Genomic DNA, 13,085 nt, shown 5'->3' on the forward strand with positions numbered 1-13,085 from the left:
GGTTAAGGGGTTGCAACAATTAAATCCTATACCCCATTTACAAGCCACTTTAGGAGCTTCTGCTGGAATACTATTATTAATACTCCATCTCTGTATCATTTTATATTTAGTCTTCCAAGGACTCGGGAAAACCAAGCAACTAATTAAGAGAAAAACAGCTGTGTTATCTCTGATCCTCCATCAAATGAAGCAAGAAAAAAAGGGGGATTCGTAGCTGGACATTTGTAAACGAGGATCTGAAATCCTGCCAAGAAGAAGGGAATGTTCTATCAGGAGCACAGCGTGACTTGCAAGTGATTCGCACTGGGTCAACACTGCACAAAATCTTGAGTTCCAGGAACATTTGCCTCCGTAAGAAAGGCTAGGATTAAATCGTCATGGGTGTAGAACAGAAAGGGAGGGCAAAGCTGCAAGTTGTCCTCAATAAGCTCTTGTAATAATATAGAACAAAACAAGATTTAATTGATTAACTGCTGATGCACTGACCTTGTACCAAACCCCAATAAAAACAATGGTGAGAGGGCATAGTTTGCTACATGCATGAGCGAGGTGTAGCCCTCTGTCTGGCATCAATCATCCTGTGTGCTTGTCTCACCTCTGGGTCTTTGGTTCATTAAACAGCCCTCATCAATCTGGACAAAATAGTCATATTCCTAGAAAAATACAAGCTTCCAATACAAAATCAGGAAAAAGCAAACAATGTGAATAAGCCGAAAACTAGTGATAAAATTGAAACAGTAACCAAAAAGCTTCCAGAAAACAAAAGCCCTGGACCAGATGGCTTCACAGGGGAGTTTTACCAAACATTCAGAGAAGAAATAAAACCAACTCTTCTCACACTCTTTGAAAAATTCAAGAGGAAGGCACGCTTCCAAGGTCTTTTTATGAAGCCAGCATTACCATAATCTGAAAACCAGAAAAAGACACCACAAAGAAAGAGACTTACAAGCCAATATTCCAGTTGAACAGTGATGTTGCTATCCTCAACTAAATTCTAGCAAACTGGATCCAGCATTACATTAGAAAGATCATACACCATGACCAAGTGGGATTTATCCCAGGGACTCAAGGCTGGTACAATATCCGCAAATCAATAAGCATGATACAGCACATAAACAAATTGAGAGAGAAAAACCACACAATCATATCAATTGGTGCAAAAAAGTCATTTGACCAAGTGCAACAGCCTTTCCTGATAACACTCAGCAAAGTGGGAATAGAAGGATCATCCCTCCCCATATAAAAGCCTTATATGAAAAACCTACAGTCAACATCATACTTAATGGGCAAAAACTAAAGCCATTTCCCTCAAGAACAGGAACAAGACAAGGATGCTTGCTTTCACCACTTCTGTTCAAAATGGTACTGGAACTGCTAGCCACAGTGATCACACAAGTAAAAGAAATAAATGCCTCCCAGATTGAAAGTAAGAAGTAAATTGTCATGATTTGCAGATGGTATGATACTGTACATAGAAAACCCCAGACTCCTTCAAAAAATTAGTAAACTTAGTAAGTGAATTCAGCAATGTAGCAGACTACAAAATTAATGCCAAGAAATCTATGGCATTTTATACACCAATAGTGAACTTACAGAAAGAGAGTTTGAAAAAAAAATCTCATTTATCATCACACCAAAAAAATTAAGATACCTAGGAATAACCTAACTACGACGGTAAAAGTCCTCTACTCAGAAAACTGCAAGACTTTGAAAAAGAAATAGAGGAAGACAAAACTGATGAAAGAACATGCCATGTTAATGGCTTGGTAGTATCAACATCATGAAAAAGGCGGTACTACACAAAGGGAACTATAGATTCAATACACTCCGCATTAAAATACCAACAGCATATTTCACATACCTAGAATGAACTCTCCAAAAATCCATCTGTAATAAAAAAAAAAAGACCCTGAGCTCAAACAGGTTTGGCTCAGTGGATAGAGCGTTTGCCTCCAGACTGAAAGGTGCCAGGTTTGATTCCGATCAAGGGCATGCACCTTGGTTGGGGGCACATCCCCAGTAGGGGGTGTGCAGGAGGCAGCTGTTCCATGTTTCTGTGTCATCGATGTTTCTAACTCACTATCCCTCCCCTTTACTCTCTGTATAAAATCAATGAAATAAATTTAAAAAACTAACAAACCCCAAATAGCTGCAGCGATCCTGAGAAAGAAGGCAAAGTAGGAGGTATCTCAGTACCAGATATCAAGCTGTTTTACAAAGCCGCTGTTCTCAAAACTGCCTGACATTGACTCAAGAATAGACATATAGGCCAATGGAATTGAATAGAGAACCCCGAAACCAATCCAAACCACTAAGCTCAATTAATATTGACAAAGGAGGCAAAAACATACAATGGAGACAAAACAGTCTCTTCAATAAATGGTGCTGGGAAATTCGGTCAGATACATGTAGAAAATGAAACTAGGCCACCAGCTTACACCATACACAAAAAATAAACTCAAAATGGATAAAGGACTTAAACATAAGACGGGAAACTAAAAATATTAGAGGAAGCCACAGGCAGCAAGTCTCAGATATATGCTGAAGCAATGTCTTCACTGACCCAGTTCCTGGGGCAATGGAAAATAAAGTTAAAATAAACAAATGGGATGACATCAAAATAAAAAGCTTCTTCATAGGAAAAAAAAAAAAGAAACCATCAACATACAACAACAAAGCCCACTGCAGGGGAGAACATATTTGCCAATGTTCTCTGTGATAAGGGTTTCATCTCCAACATTTACAGGGAACTCATACAACTTAACAAAAGGAAGATAAACAAACCAATCACAAAAATAGGCAATGGACCTAAACAGATACTTTTCCAGAGAGGACAAAGGAAGGCCAACCGACACATGAAAACATGCTCAGAGTCACTAATCTAACTCAAATTAGTGATGCAATTTGCTAGAGAACCAAATCAAATGGACAATGAGGTACCAACTCAAAGATGTCAGAATGACTATCATCAACAAATCAACAAAGAGCTGGTGAGGATTGGGAGAAAAAGGAACCCTCCTTCACTGCTGCTGGGAATGCAGACTGGTGCAGCCACTATGGAGAACAGGATGGAGTTTCCTCACAAAACTAAAAACGGAACTCCCATTTGACCCAATGATCCCACTTCTAGGAATATATCCCAGGAGCCTAGAATTACCAATCAGAAAGGATACATGCACCTCTATGTTCACTGCAGCACAATTTACAATAGCTAAGATTTGGAAACAGCCTAAGTGCTGGTCAGCAGATGAGTGGGTTAAAAAGCCATGGTACATCTACACACTGGCATACTATGCTGCAGCAAAAAGGGAAGGAGCACTGACCATTTGCAACAGCATGGATGTATCTGGACAGCATTATGATAAGCAAAGCCAGTCAGTCAGTCCAAGAAAGATAAATATCACATGACCTCACTCATCTGTGGATTACAATGAATAACATAAACCGATGAACAAAAACAGATCCAGAGACAGAGAACCATGGATCAGACCATCAACCTCAGAGGGAAGGTAGGGGAGGGTGGGGCTAAGGGGGAGAGATGGACTTGTATGCATGCCTATAAGCCTAGCCAATGGACGCAGACACGAGGGGGTGAGCTTGAGGGCATGCTTGCGTGGTGGGGGAGGGGTTGTGGGTAGAGTGGGCGATAAGAACACATATGTAATACCTTAATCAGTAATAAGAAAGAAAGAAAAGGAACCCAGGAACATATCATCAGGTGAGAATTCACACACTCACACTCTGGCACACTCAGGCACACGCACACTCACACCAGGAGAGGGCTCTGCTGTTCTCAGTGGGAATCACCTCTTATCTCCCAGCCTGACCACCGCTTTCTCACCAGCTGAACCAGAGGACAATGATGAGTGACGGGCCGGGTACTCTGCGGAAAGCGACCTCTCCCTCCTGGACACAGCCCACCGTCCAGCAGCCACTTTTCTGTCCCCTCTCTGTGCCCCACGCGCTGAGCAGGGCTGGGCTGGCCTGAGAGCCCACAGACTTCAGGAGCCAGATCCCGGGGGAGTTGGCGCCTGGGGCTGTGGGGGCGCCCTTGGTCAAGTGCAAACGCGGCCAGCTGAGGTCACAAAATAAGGGCCGACGCCGGAGTTCCATGAATTGTTGCGTGTAAGTCCCCTCAGCGAGCTCCCACTCTGGCGCAGCAAGCGGAAGGCCTCACGCCTGCGAGCCAGGTTTGGAACTCAGACCTTCACTCCAACCAGGTGGAAACTCATTTTCAGATGGAAAAAGCCAGTGGGGGAGGGGCTGCGGGTGACCAGTGACTAGAGGAAGTTCACCCATGGAGACAGCAAGTTCACCCGGGAGACAGCAAGAACCCAGAGTGTGTGCTTACCTTTTCCACAGGCTGTGCTCCTCACCACTGGGACTCCTGCACAGCAGGGGGGCTGGTGGGAAGGAAGAGGTGGGGTGCGGGGCCTCACAAGCTTCCTGGGACTGTGCACTGTTTCCTTTGGGGGTGAAATCTCGCGAGATCATGAGATCAGGAACAAACCAAGATCAGGGGGCAGGAGGGGGGGGGCGTGTTTTAACAGGCCCAGAGAAGGTGAGGACAGGGGCGCCTGTGCCACACCCAGCAGGCTGCAAGGGGTTGCAGAGGGTGGGTGGCTGTTAGGGGGACCCTGTGCTTCCAGTCAGGAGGGTGGGGGCGGTCGCGGATGTGGAGGGAGAAACAGGAGACCGCGACCCCCAGCTAAACTCCCACTCGCCACCCCTGGTCTGTGTTTCTGGGGACCCCTTTCCCTCTGTGGTTGTGGCTGCCACTGACCTACATCATTCCCTGGGCCAGGCTTGGCGCCCGATTCCCACCCACCGCAGCCCTCTGTCTGGAAAAGAGCTCCCTGCCCTGGGCTAGTCTACTCTCCCTACTGTCTGGATACAGACATTTTAGTAAACCCCGGGACAGAGAAGAGCTGGCCAGATGCAATTACATTGTCTCTCTCCACAGGTGCTCGCTCTCCTCAGACTTCCCCTGAGGTTTGGGTCACCAGAGCTCTTTGACAAGCCCCGAATGTATCCTTTGCTCTGCTCACCTCCCCTAAGCCTTCAGGTGATGGCAGCCTACCTGCCTTCACCCCCCCCCTCATGAAGGGGTTCTCCTCTCACCAACAAATCACTTTGGCAAAGTCACACCTGGGCCTGAAAGCAGAAGGAGTGAGCAGGATGCTCCTGAGGAGGAGCAGGCCAACAAAGCTGAGGAGAGGTGGGACGGCACCAGCCACAGCCTCGTGCTCAGGCGCTGGCAGAGCTGCCCCTTAGCTGAACCTTAACCCAGGGCTCTCCTCACAGGTGGTCCTCCAGGGGGTCCAGGGGGCCTGGCATGCTCAGTCTGACAGGTTTTGCTGCCTGCTTGTCCATAGTTTCTTTAGGAGACAAAAGTCAGGCTTGTGAGGAGAGAGGGAGAGGGGAAGAGTAAAGCTGAGGCCCATCCCTGTCATCCAAGCTGGCCTGAGGCATCTGCTGGGGGTCTTTGAAAATCAGCTTCTGATAGTGGGGAAGGGCTTGTAATAAGAATAGAGCCGCAGTTGTTTAATCATTACTTGCAAACTATAAATACGAGGCCCTGGGACACTGGAGGATGAAACAGTCTCTACTGAAAACATCGGCTGCCTCCATGGCCCATTGCCCAGAAAAGAATTGCATTTTGGGAAGAGACCATGCACAGGACATGCTTTCATTTGGCAGCTGTGTCCCCACCCTGACCCCCTCCTGAGGTCTTTCTCAGGAAGGCTGACCATTCCAATCTCATCCCAGGAAGGGGCTGAGCTGTTCCTAAAGTCATAACAGATTAGCCACCTTGTGGTCTGCCTTTGAGCTACTGAAGGCCAGACAGCAGGCCCTCCCCTCCCCTTTGCATGTGACACTTGCAGCTGGCAGCTACAGGTAGCTATTTTCTCCCCCAAGAGGCTGAGAGCCGAATTTCCAGGGTGAGCGACTGCTCTCCCCATACTGACCGCATCCTTGGATAAACACTCATTGTGTGGCTCAACCCTGTCTCTGCTTAACTTGGCTCAAGTAGTGACAGGCAGCCTCAGACACATTGTGCTGCCTTGCTCTTCCTCACTCAGACTTGGGGAATATTCAGACTCTACAAACTGTGAGACCTTATCTGAGAGGGAGAGTGGGCAGACGACACTGTGTCCCTGTCATGCAGGTGACCCTGCATCTCTTCACCTTAGGCTATGGGGCGGTCATGGGGGTGGAGCGTAACAGCAGGGTGGTGAGGCTGGCTTCTTGTGGGTCCCTACCCTGCCATTCCTCCAGACGTTCCCCATGCCTATGAACTAGCAGAGTTTAAAGTTTCCAGCTACATAGATGGAGGAATGAGGTGACTGCTCTCAGCCCAAGTGGATCTGGGATTGTCACCTAGAGCAGAGCAGATAAAAAACAGAAACAGAAACAACTCACCTGGGAACTAGAGTTTCAGCATAGCCCTCCCCCCTCTCTCCTAGATGCATTTGGCAACTATTTGTCCTGGAGTGGCTGCTAATGCCATGCTCAGAGCTACACACAGTCTATCCTCACAGAGTTTAGGATGAAAACAGAAAACACACACACACACACACACACACACACACACACACAGCAAAACCCAACAAGACCATTATCTACAAATGACACTTTGTAAGTAATTCTGTCAAGAAAACCATGGGGCTGGTATGGAAAGTTACAGAGGCAGGAAGACTCCTGCCTGAGGGTTGTACAAGGAGGGGCCATCAGGGGCTTGGAAGGATCCTGTTCAGGGCATGAGGACAGACTGCACAATTTCTGAGAGAGTAAAGTGCTTGGCCAATTTGAGAATGCAAGGGACACTGGGGCACAGGGGAGGGTCATAGAGTGACACAGAGGGGAATGGATGCATCCTGGAAGGTGAATTTCAAAGGGAATCTATTTGAAGTTTGTCCACCCTATGTTCATGATGATCTGGTTGCTTGTCAGCATTGCAGAGGTTGATGCACTAAAATGACGTGATCTGTTATATGCAAAGCAAAATGCAGGCCACCTGACTGATTACATAATGCAACCGTATTCTTGTAAAATTAAATGTGAATATAACATTCATTTATTCCATTGCTTCACCCATAGCCTCATAATGTTCGCCATATTCCTAGGCGACAGTAAGCCTGCATAAGGAAGAGGGACTAAAGTTCCCGGGCCCCACTCTCCTGGGAAATCAGCAATTCATATTTATGAACCTCTTAAAGCAGTCCACATGTCCACTAACAATGACAATGCTAGTTATTGTAAAATATCTTCCTGTATTTTTTACAAGGTTCTCTATCACAATTGCCTCTCCTGGACTAGTGGTGAACTGCTATTTTAATTTTAGAAACATTAAAGTGTCAGTCAACCAGCACTGCATTATAATGATCACCCTTGTGACTTAAAAACCCTTCAGTGATGGAAGAGAGGGAAGCTGGATGCTTTTGAAGGAGCTGCTGTGTGTGTGTGTGGGGGGGTGAGTGTGTGTGAGTGTGTGTGCGCACACACACTCCTGCACAGCTGAGAGAGGCTGAGTCTAGCAAGCGGTGGGCAAACTGCGGCCTGCTAGACTGATCAGGCCCCTTAAGGTGTTCTATCCGGCCCTCAGAGCCAAAAGAGCAGAGGGTTCTTTCCCACTCCCCTCCGCTCCATCACCAGCAGCAGTGTTAACATGTATTAGTTCACACAAACACTCCATCCATGCGTTTGTTCTGGCCCTCCGCTCCAGTTTAAGAAACCATTGTGGCCCTCGAGTCAAAAAGTTTGCCCACCGCTGCTAGCCTGTCCTGTGAGGGGATAAAATAGAGATGAGGTGAAAGGGGTACATACTTTTTTTTACAATCACCTACAGTAAGCCTAAGGGGGATAGAAGCTGCAATCTCAAACTAAGCATGCTTGACATAGATAAAACATACAGCCCTTACTAAGGAGAACATAGCTTTTTGATGTTGTAGTCAGACTCATGTCAGGACATTTTGAACTTTAATGCTGTCAGTTGTTGTTTTCAGGTGAAGACACTACGACAAGAAAGAATAAACAGGGATCCAAAGCAGGGAGGGCAAATCAAGAAGGCATTTGGGGCTGACTTGTGCTTCCATGACACCCACTGTACAACAGGCTCCTGATTTCCTTACGGGCACCTGCAATGGCCTCTGGATGCCCAGTTCACTGCAGGAATAGTCCATGTGAAATGTCTTGGAGAGAATTCAGGGTGGCCAGAGTGCATTCACCACAGTGTGTGTTCCAATTTCTGTGAACCACACCTTTTGAAAATTCTTTTGGCGTAGCTATCCAGGAGCCCAGAGGGAAAGGCAGGAACCTTGATCCCTGGGCGGCATCCCTTCTCCCAGATTCGGGCCTTCCAGAGACTGGACTTGAAGAGGATAGAGCCCCCCCCCCATGTCAGTAACTGTTGGGGGAGAGGTTGGGTGTGTGGAGAAGAACACTCAGCTGAAGGCCAGCTGCTCACTGACAGGCGGCGCTCTCACAGCTCCAGGACCTTGGCCCGGCCTCAAAGCAACTTCTTGGGAAGGAGATGTAGGCTGCCCCACCAGTCCTGGTCCAGTCCTACTTGGACAGGTTGTCCACTGGTTGCTCCCCTGGTTGCTAAGTCTCAAGCTTGGAACAAAAGGACTTAGAATCCTGAGAGCTCGGGAACAATTTGCATGGAGATCCCTCCTCACCTGTGAACCTGGTTGGAGAGGGGATGAGAGATTCAGTGGTGAGTGTCCTTTCAAGTGTCAGAGTGTCCGTGGGCAGAGCCCTGAGGGGCCTCCCCCATGGCTGGGCTCTACTGCCCTCTCTCTCCTCAGGACACAGGTGACCTTTCCCAAGGACAGTTCATGTGGGTACCTGGACTGACGCCTCTCCCTCCCTTCCAGGTTCACCTGAGTCATCCCCCTCTGCATTTCCACCTCTTCTCCAGGCCCTGGGCCCAGCCAGCCTGGACCCACCCGCTGCCCTGTCCAGCTGTGGGCTCAGGAGGTGTGCTGGTGAGCTGAACTGCCACCAATTCCAGCACTGGACACAGCAGCCACTAGAATTTATAACCCTGCCTCCTGGGACCGACAATGTCAGGGAACCTCTCCCACACTCCTGATTGATGGTGTCACAGGGGAGGAGGGATATCTAGCTAATAGACATCTGCGGAAGCCCTCTTATTTACCATGTTTCACTCCAATCAGGCAAATGCAACAAACTTCTGAGGAAGGTCTCTCTCTCTCTCTCTCTGAATCTTTTGGGCATAGCGGGTTGGGGTTGCCCAAAGGTTCTCTCTGACTCTTGGGCTTCTAAATAAACAGCTGAAAATCAATATCCCCAAAGGCAGCTTTAGGGTGGCAGAATCTTTGTTTTCTTTATTTCTTAACTATTGGCTAAGAGGGTTTAGACTGGTGTCAGTCAGCTAGATAACCCGCGTCTCATGGTTTCTTAACTTTCCTGACAGGTGTGTTCTGTTCTTCCTCAACTACCTGCAAATCGCCCATTCTGACTTCTGAAAAATAATCTCCCCACTTTCTCCTTTGTTCAAAATACATAGTATATAGTCCAGTCCACCTGGCTCAGTGGTTGAGCATGGACCTATGAGCCAGGCGTCAGGATTCATTTTCCTGTCAGGGCACATGGTAGGAAAATGAATTCATCTGCAACGGCTGGGTGGTGCCGGTGGGAGGCAGAGGATCAATGATTCTCTCTCATTGTTGATGTTGCTACCTCTCTTTCGCACTCCTTCCTCTGGAGTGGGAAATCAATAAAAAACTTGTTTTAAAAACTTTAAAAATGTCATATACCCAATGTTGCCTCAGTGTGTTTGTAATTTTATGGCTACATCAATTCTATGTGAAACCTTCTTGCACATGTACTAACCCCTGATGTTCTGTTAATCTCTGTCTGTTAATTTGGCTATTCACCCAGTCTAGAAGAACCAAGCAGCCACAAAATTATTAATGAGGTATTTTACCTTCATGTTTTGCACAAAGTCTTCTTAGTTTGATGTCTCTCACAGGCCATCTCACTAAGGATTGAGTGCTAAATTGTATCTTTTTAAATCAGGAATGCTGGGTCTGTATTTGCATTTCCTAACATTTGATAAAATAGATCCATTCACACACCCAAAGTGTTCTAAACAATAACCAAAGTATATGTTACCTTGATAGCTAAATTAAAATAAAAACTCAGCTCCTCAAGGGCAATGGATATATTTTAAGAGCTTAATCATCACATGAGGTTTGTGGCTACCGTACTGGACAGGGAGGCCCTGACCATCTGCTATGTGCAGCACAGCAGGTACTATAAGGCTGGGTACCTTGTTTCCAGGGGTGGGGAGGTGCTGCTCTTGGTGAAACTGGTCCCAGGGGAGATGCTGCAAGTACTGGTCAAAGGGAGACACGGCAAGGGTAGATGCTGCAGCTCTGTTTGCTGGTGTGGAAGCTGCAACCACAATTAGGGACTCAGCAGGGAACCTTTGTTTGGGCCCCAGTGTCCCCAACCTCAGTCCAGGGCTCACTAAGGTTTGTGCTGAGCAGAGGTCTCTGGGCTCTGCCAAACCTCCAAGTGGGGTGTGGGTGTGGGGTGTGGAGTGAGGCTCCGGGCGCCCTAAACTGCTCCTAACTAATATTTGATTTGCACCCATAGATGTGAAAATGAATTATTCGCAGTTATCATGAATGTTTGTTAACCAGCAGTTGTCAACCTCTGGGTCAGGAACAATGGAAATATATCCTGCATATCAGATATTTACATCACGATTCATAACAGTAGCAAACTTACAGTTTTGAAGTAGCAACGAAAATTACCTTATGGTTGGGGGTCACCACAACATGAGGAAATTTATTAAAGGGTCGCAGCATTAGGAATGTTGAGAACACTGGTTTAGACAGTTGTGGAACTTTGGAACAAACCTTGGCTCACACTTATGGGGTACTGTGGTCTCAGCTCTTTGCCTTGAGTAACTCTGCTCAAGGGCCCTTTCTCCATGGGGAGCCCCTCCCAGATTTATTTTTAAACATATATACCAGACACACCCTCTTGGCCAGGTCAGAGGAGGCCGGACACTCTTTGAGGTCGCACCTTTAGGAGTCTGAAGTGAGGGGTGACAGTGACGATGCCCAGGCTCAGAGATGGACTCTGAATGAATAGGCATGAACACCTTCCCACCTCCACCCCCAACACAGGACAGCCTGCTGAGACCAATAACCTCAGGGGTAGGCTGCCCTGTCCAGCTCTGGGCTCAGGAGGCTCTCTGAGAGCCTCTAGCATGGCTGTGCTCTTGTGCTCCACACCACCCTTGATCAATGCACAGGCATAGTTTGTTTCTTGGGTGACCAGTTATTTCATTGAGGCTCACCTGGAGCCATGGTCCTGGACGTGCCAATCTGTCTGTGCCTTTGTCTTCATTTTCAAGTTCATGAACTGTCTCTTCATGACTCAACCTCCCTCAGCATTCAGGTCTCTGAAGCAGAAGCTCTAGAGGAGCCAGTGACACTGGGTGGGGAGGAGTGTGGGTTATAATGAGTGGCCTAGCACCAATAAGGCAGGGGCACTGCCTCTCAACTCCTGATGGATCCTGTCAGTTTGTAGACTTCAGGGATCTCAGACCATCCCTCTGGCTACCGGTTTGGCACTCCAGCCTCTGTGACCATCTCTAGGCTCCAGCCTGGAAGGGGGCTGATGTCATTGTTTTATAACCCATCTGTGGCACTTACCACACTGCCACAAGCAACTGGGGAAAATGAGAGCAAACCTGCCTGAGCTCCCAGGATCCCTGCTCACTTAATTCCTGCTTCCCTGTGTCCAGGGACATTTATGTCTCCATGGCTGGAGTTCTCTCTGAACTCCTCTCACCTCTCATCATGGACATGAAGAACCTACTCCAGTTTGGTGGCCCCTTGAAAAAGAAGCGTACCACAAGAGACACCAAAGATGAGAACTTCCTTTAGGCTCTCTGTCTCCTTTGACACAACAATCAGTCAATATTTCATGAGGACTGAGCTGGGGGAGAGTTGGAGGGACAAATCCTGTGCTCTGTACAGAACTGACTTCCACAAGGCCCTACCCGCTGCCCTTGTACCAAGCTTGGCACAGTGTCCTTTCCATCTTGAAATATTTCCCAATTGGCTCCTTTGCCCCACCTATCTAAAGATAGCCTGAGGCTTTGTCTGGTGAGCAACTTCCTCCTAACTGCATTCACCTAACATGCCTAGACAAAAGCATGAAGAAATTCATCCACCCAAAGGTGTCATGAATGTTGAGTCTGGTGAAGAACTTCTGAAGAAACCTGGGCTGTGCTTCCGGAGTCTTGTGTACCCAGCTCTTCTCTCTTCTGTATTTTCACAAACGAAGAGTGTAGCCATCAGTCCACACTTGAGGAATCTCCTTGCCCCTCCTGGAGAAGAGCCTCCCAGGGACCAGGGGGAGCCTCTCCTCTCTCAGGTGGAGTCACACCCTGATCACCTGTCCTTCAATTCTGTAATGCCAGGTAGGGGCTGGGCCCGATGCCTCCTTAGACATCAAGGAAGGAAAGGCAGAAAGTTGAGAGGTGCCAACAGATGTCACCCAGGCTCCACAAGGAAAGCCTCTTCCTGCCCGTGATGGGAGGGAAGGAATTCCTTAAACAAAGAACCACGTGGGATCCAGTTTGGGAATTCATAAGTGACGTCCTAAAATGTCTTTGATTGTAGAAAGAAAATGTCCTCTTTGGTTTATGGTAAGGCATATTTCAATGGGATGTACTAGTGAGGGCTGCAGAAGCTAGACTGCGAGCAAGGTTATACTGATGGATATTTCTAGATCCTTCCCTTGCTTTGTGTGCAGTGCTAAGCAGTGGGAACAGACTCTCAGGTTTCCATTAATATTAAATGCATTTCAACAGAAGGACAGCCAGGGCAATTTAAAGACTGTTTAAAAGTTGGTTTGGGGTAGCTCCTGTGTCTGGAACACCTCCATGTTCTACTGTGCAAAACATCCTGAGAATAGCCTCTCGAGCCTTGTGTGTGTGCGTGCATGTGTGTGTGTGTGTGTGTGTGTGTGTGTGTGTGTGTGTGTGTGTGTGTGTGTGTGTCACTGTGCAGGACTGGAAGGCTGGTTACAGA

The sequence above is a fragment of the Myotis daubentonii genome, chromosome Y (genome assembly GCF_963259705.1).
Source record: "Myotis daubentonii chromosome Y, mMyoDau2.1, whole genome shotgun sequence".
NCBI lineage: Eukaryota > Metazoa > Chordata > Mammalia > Chiroptera > Vespertilionidae > Myotis > Myotis daubentonii.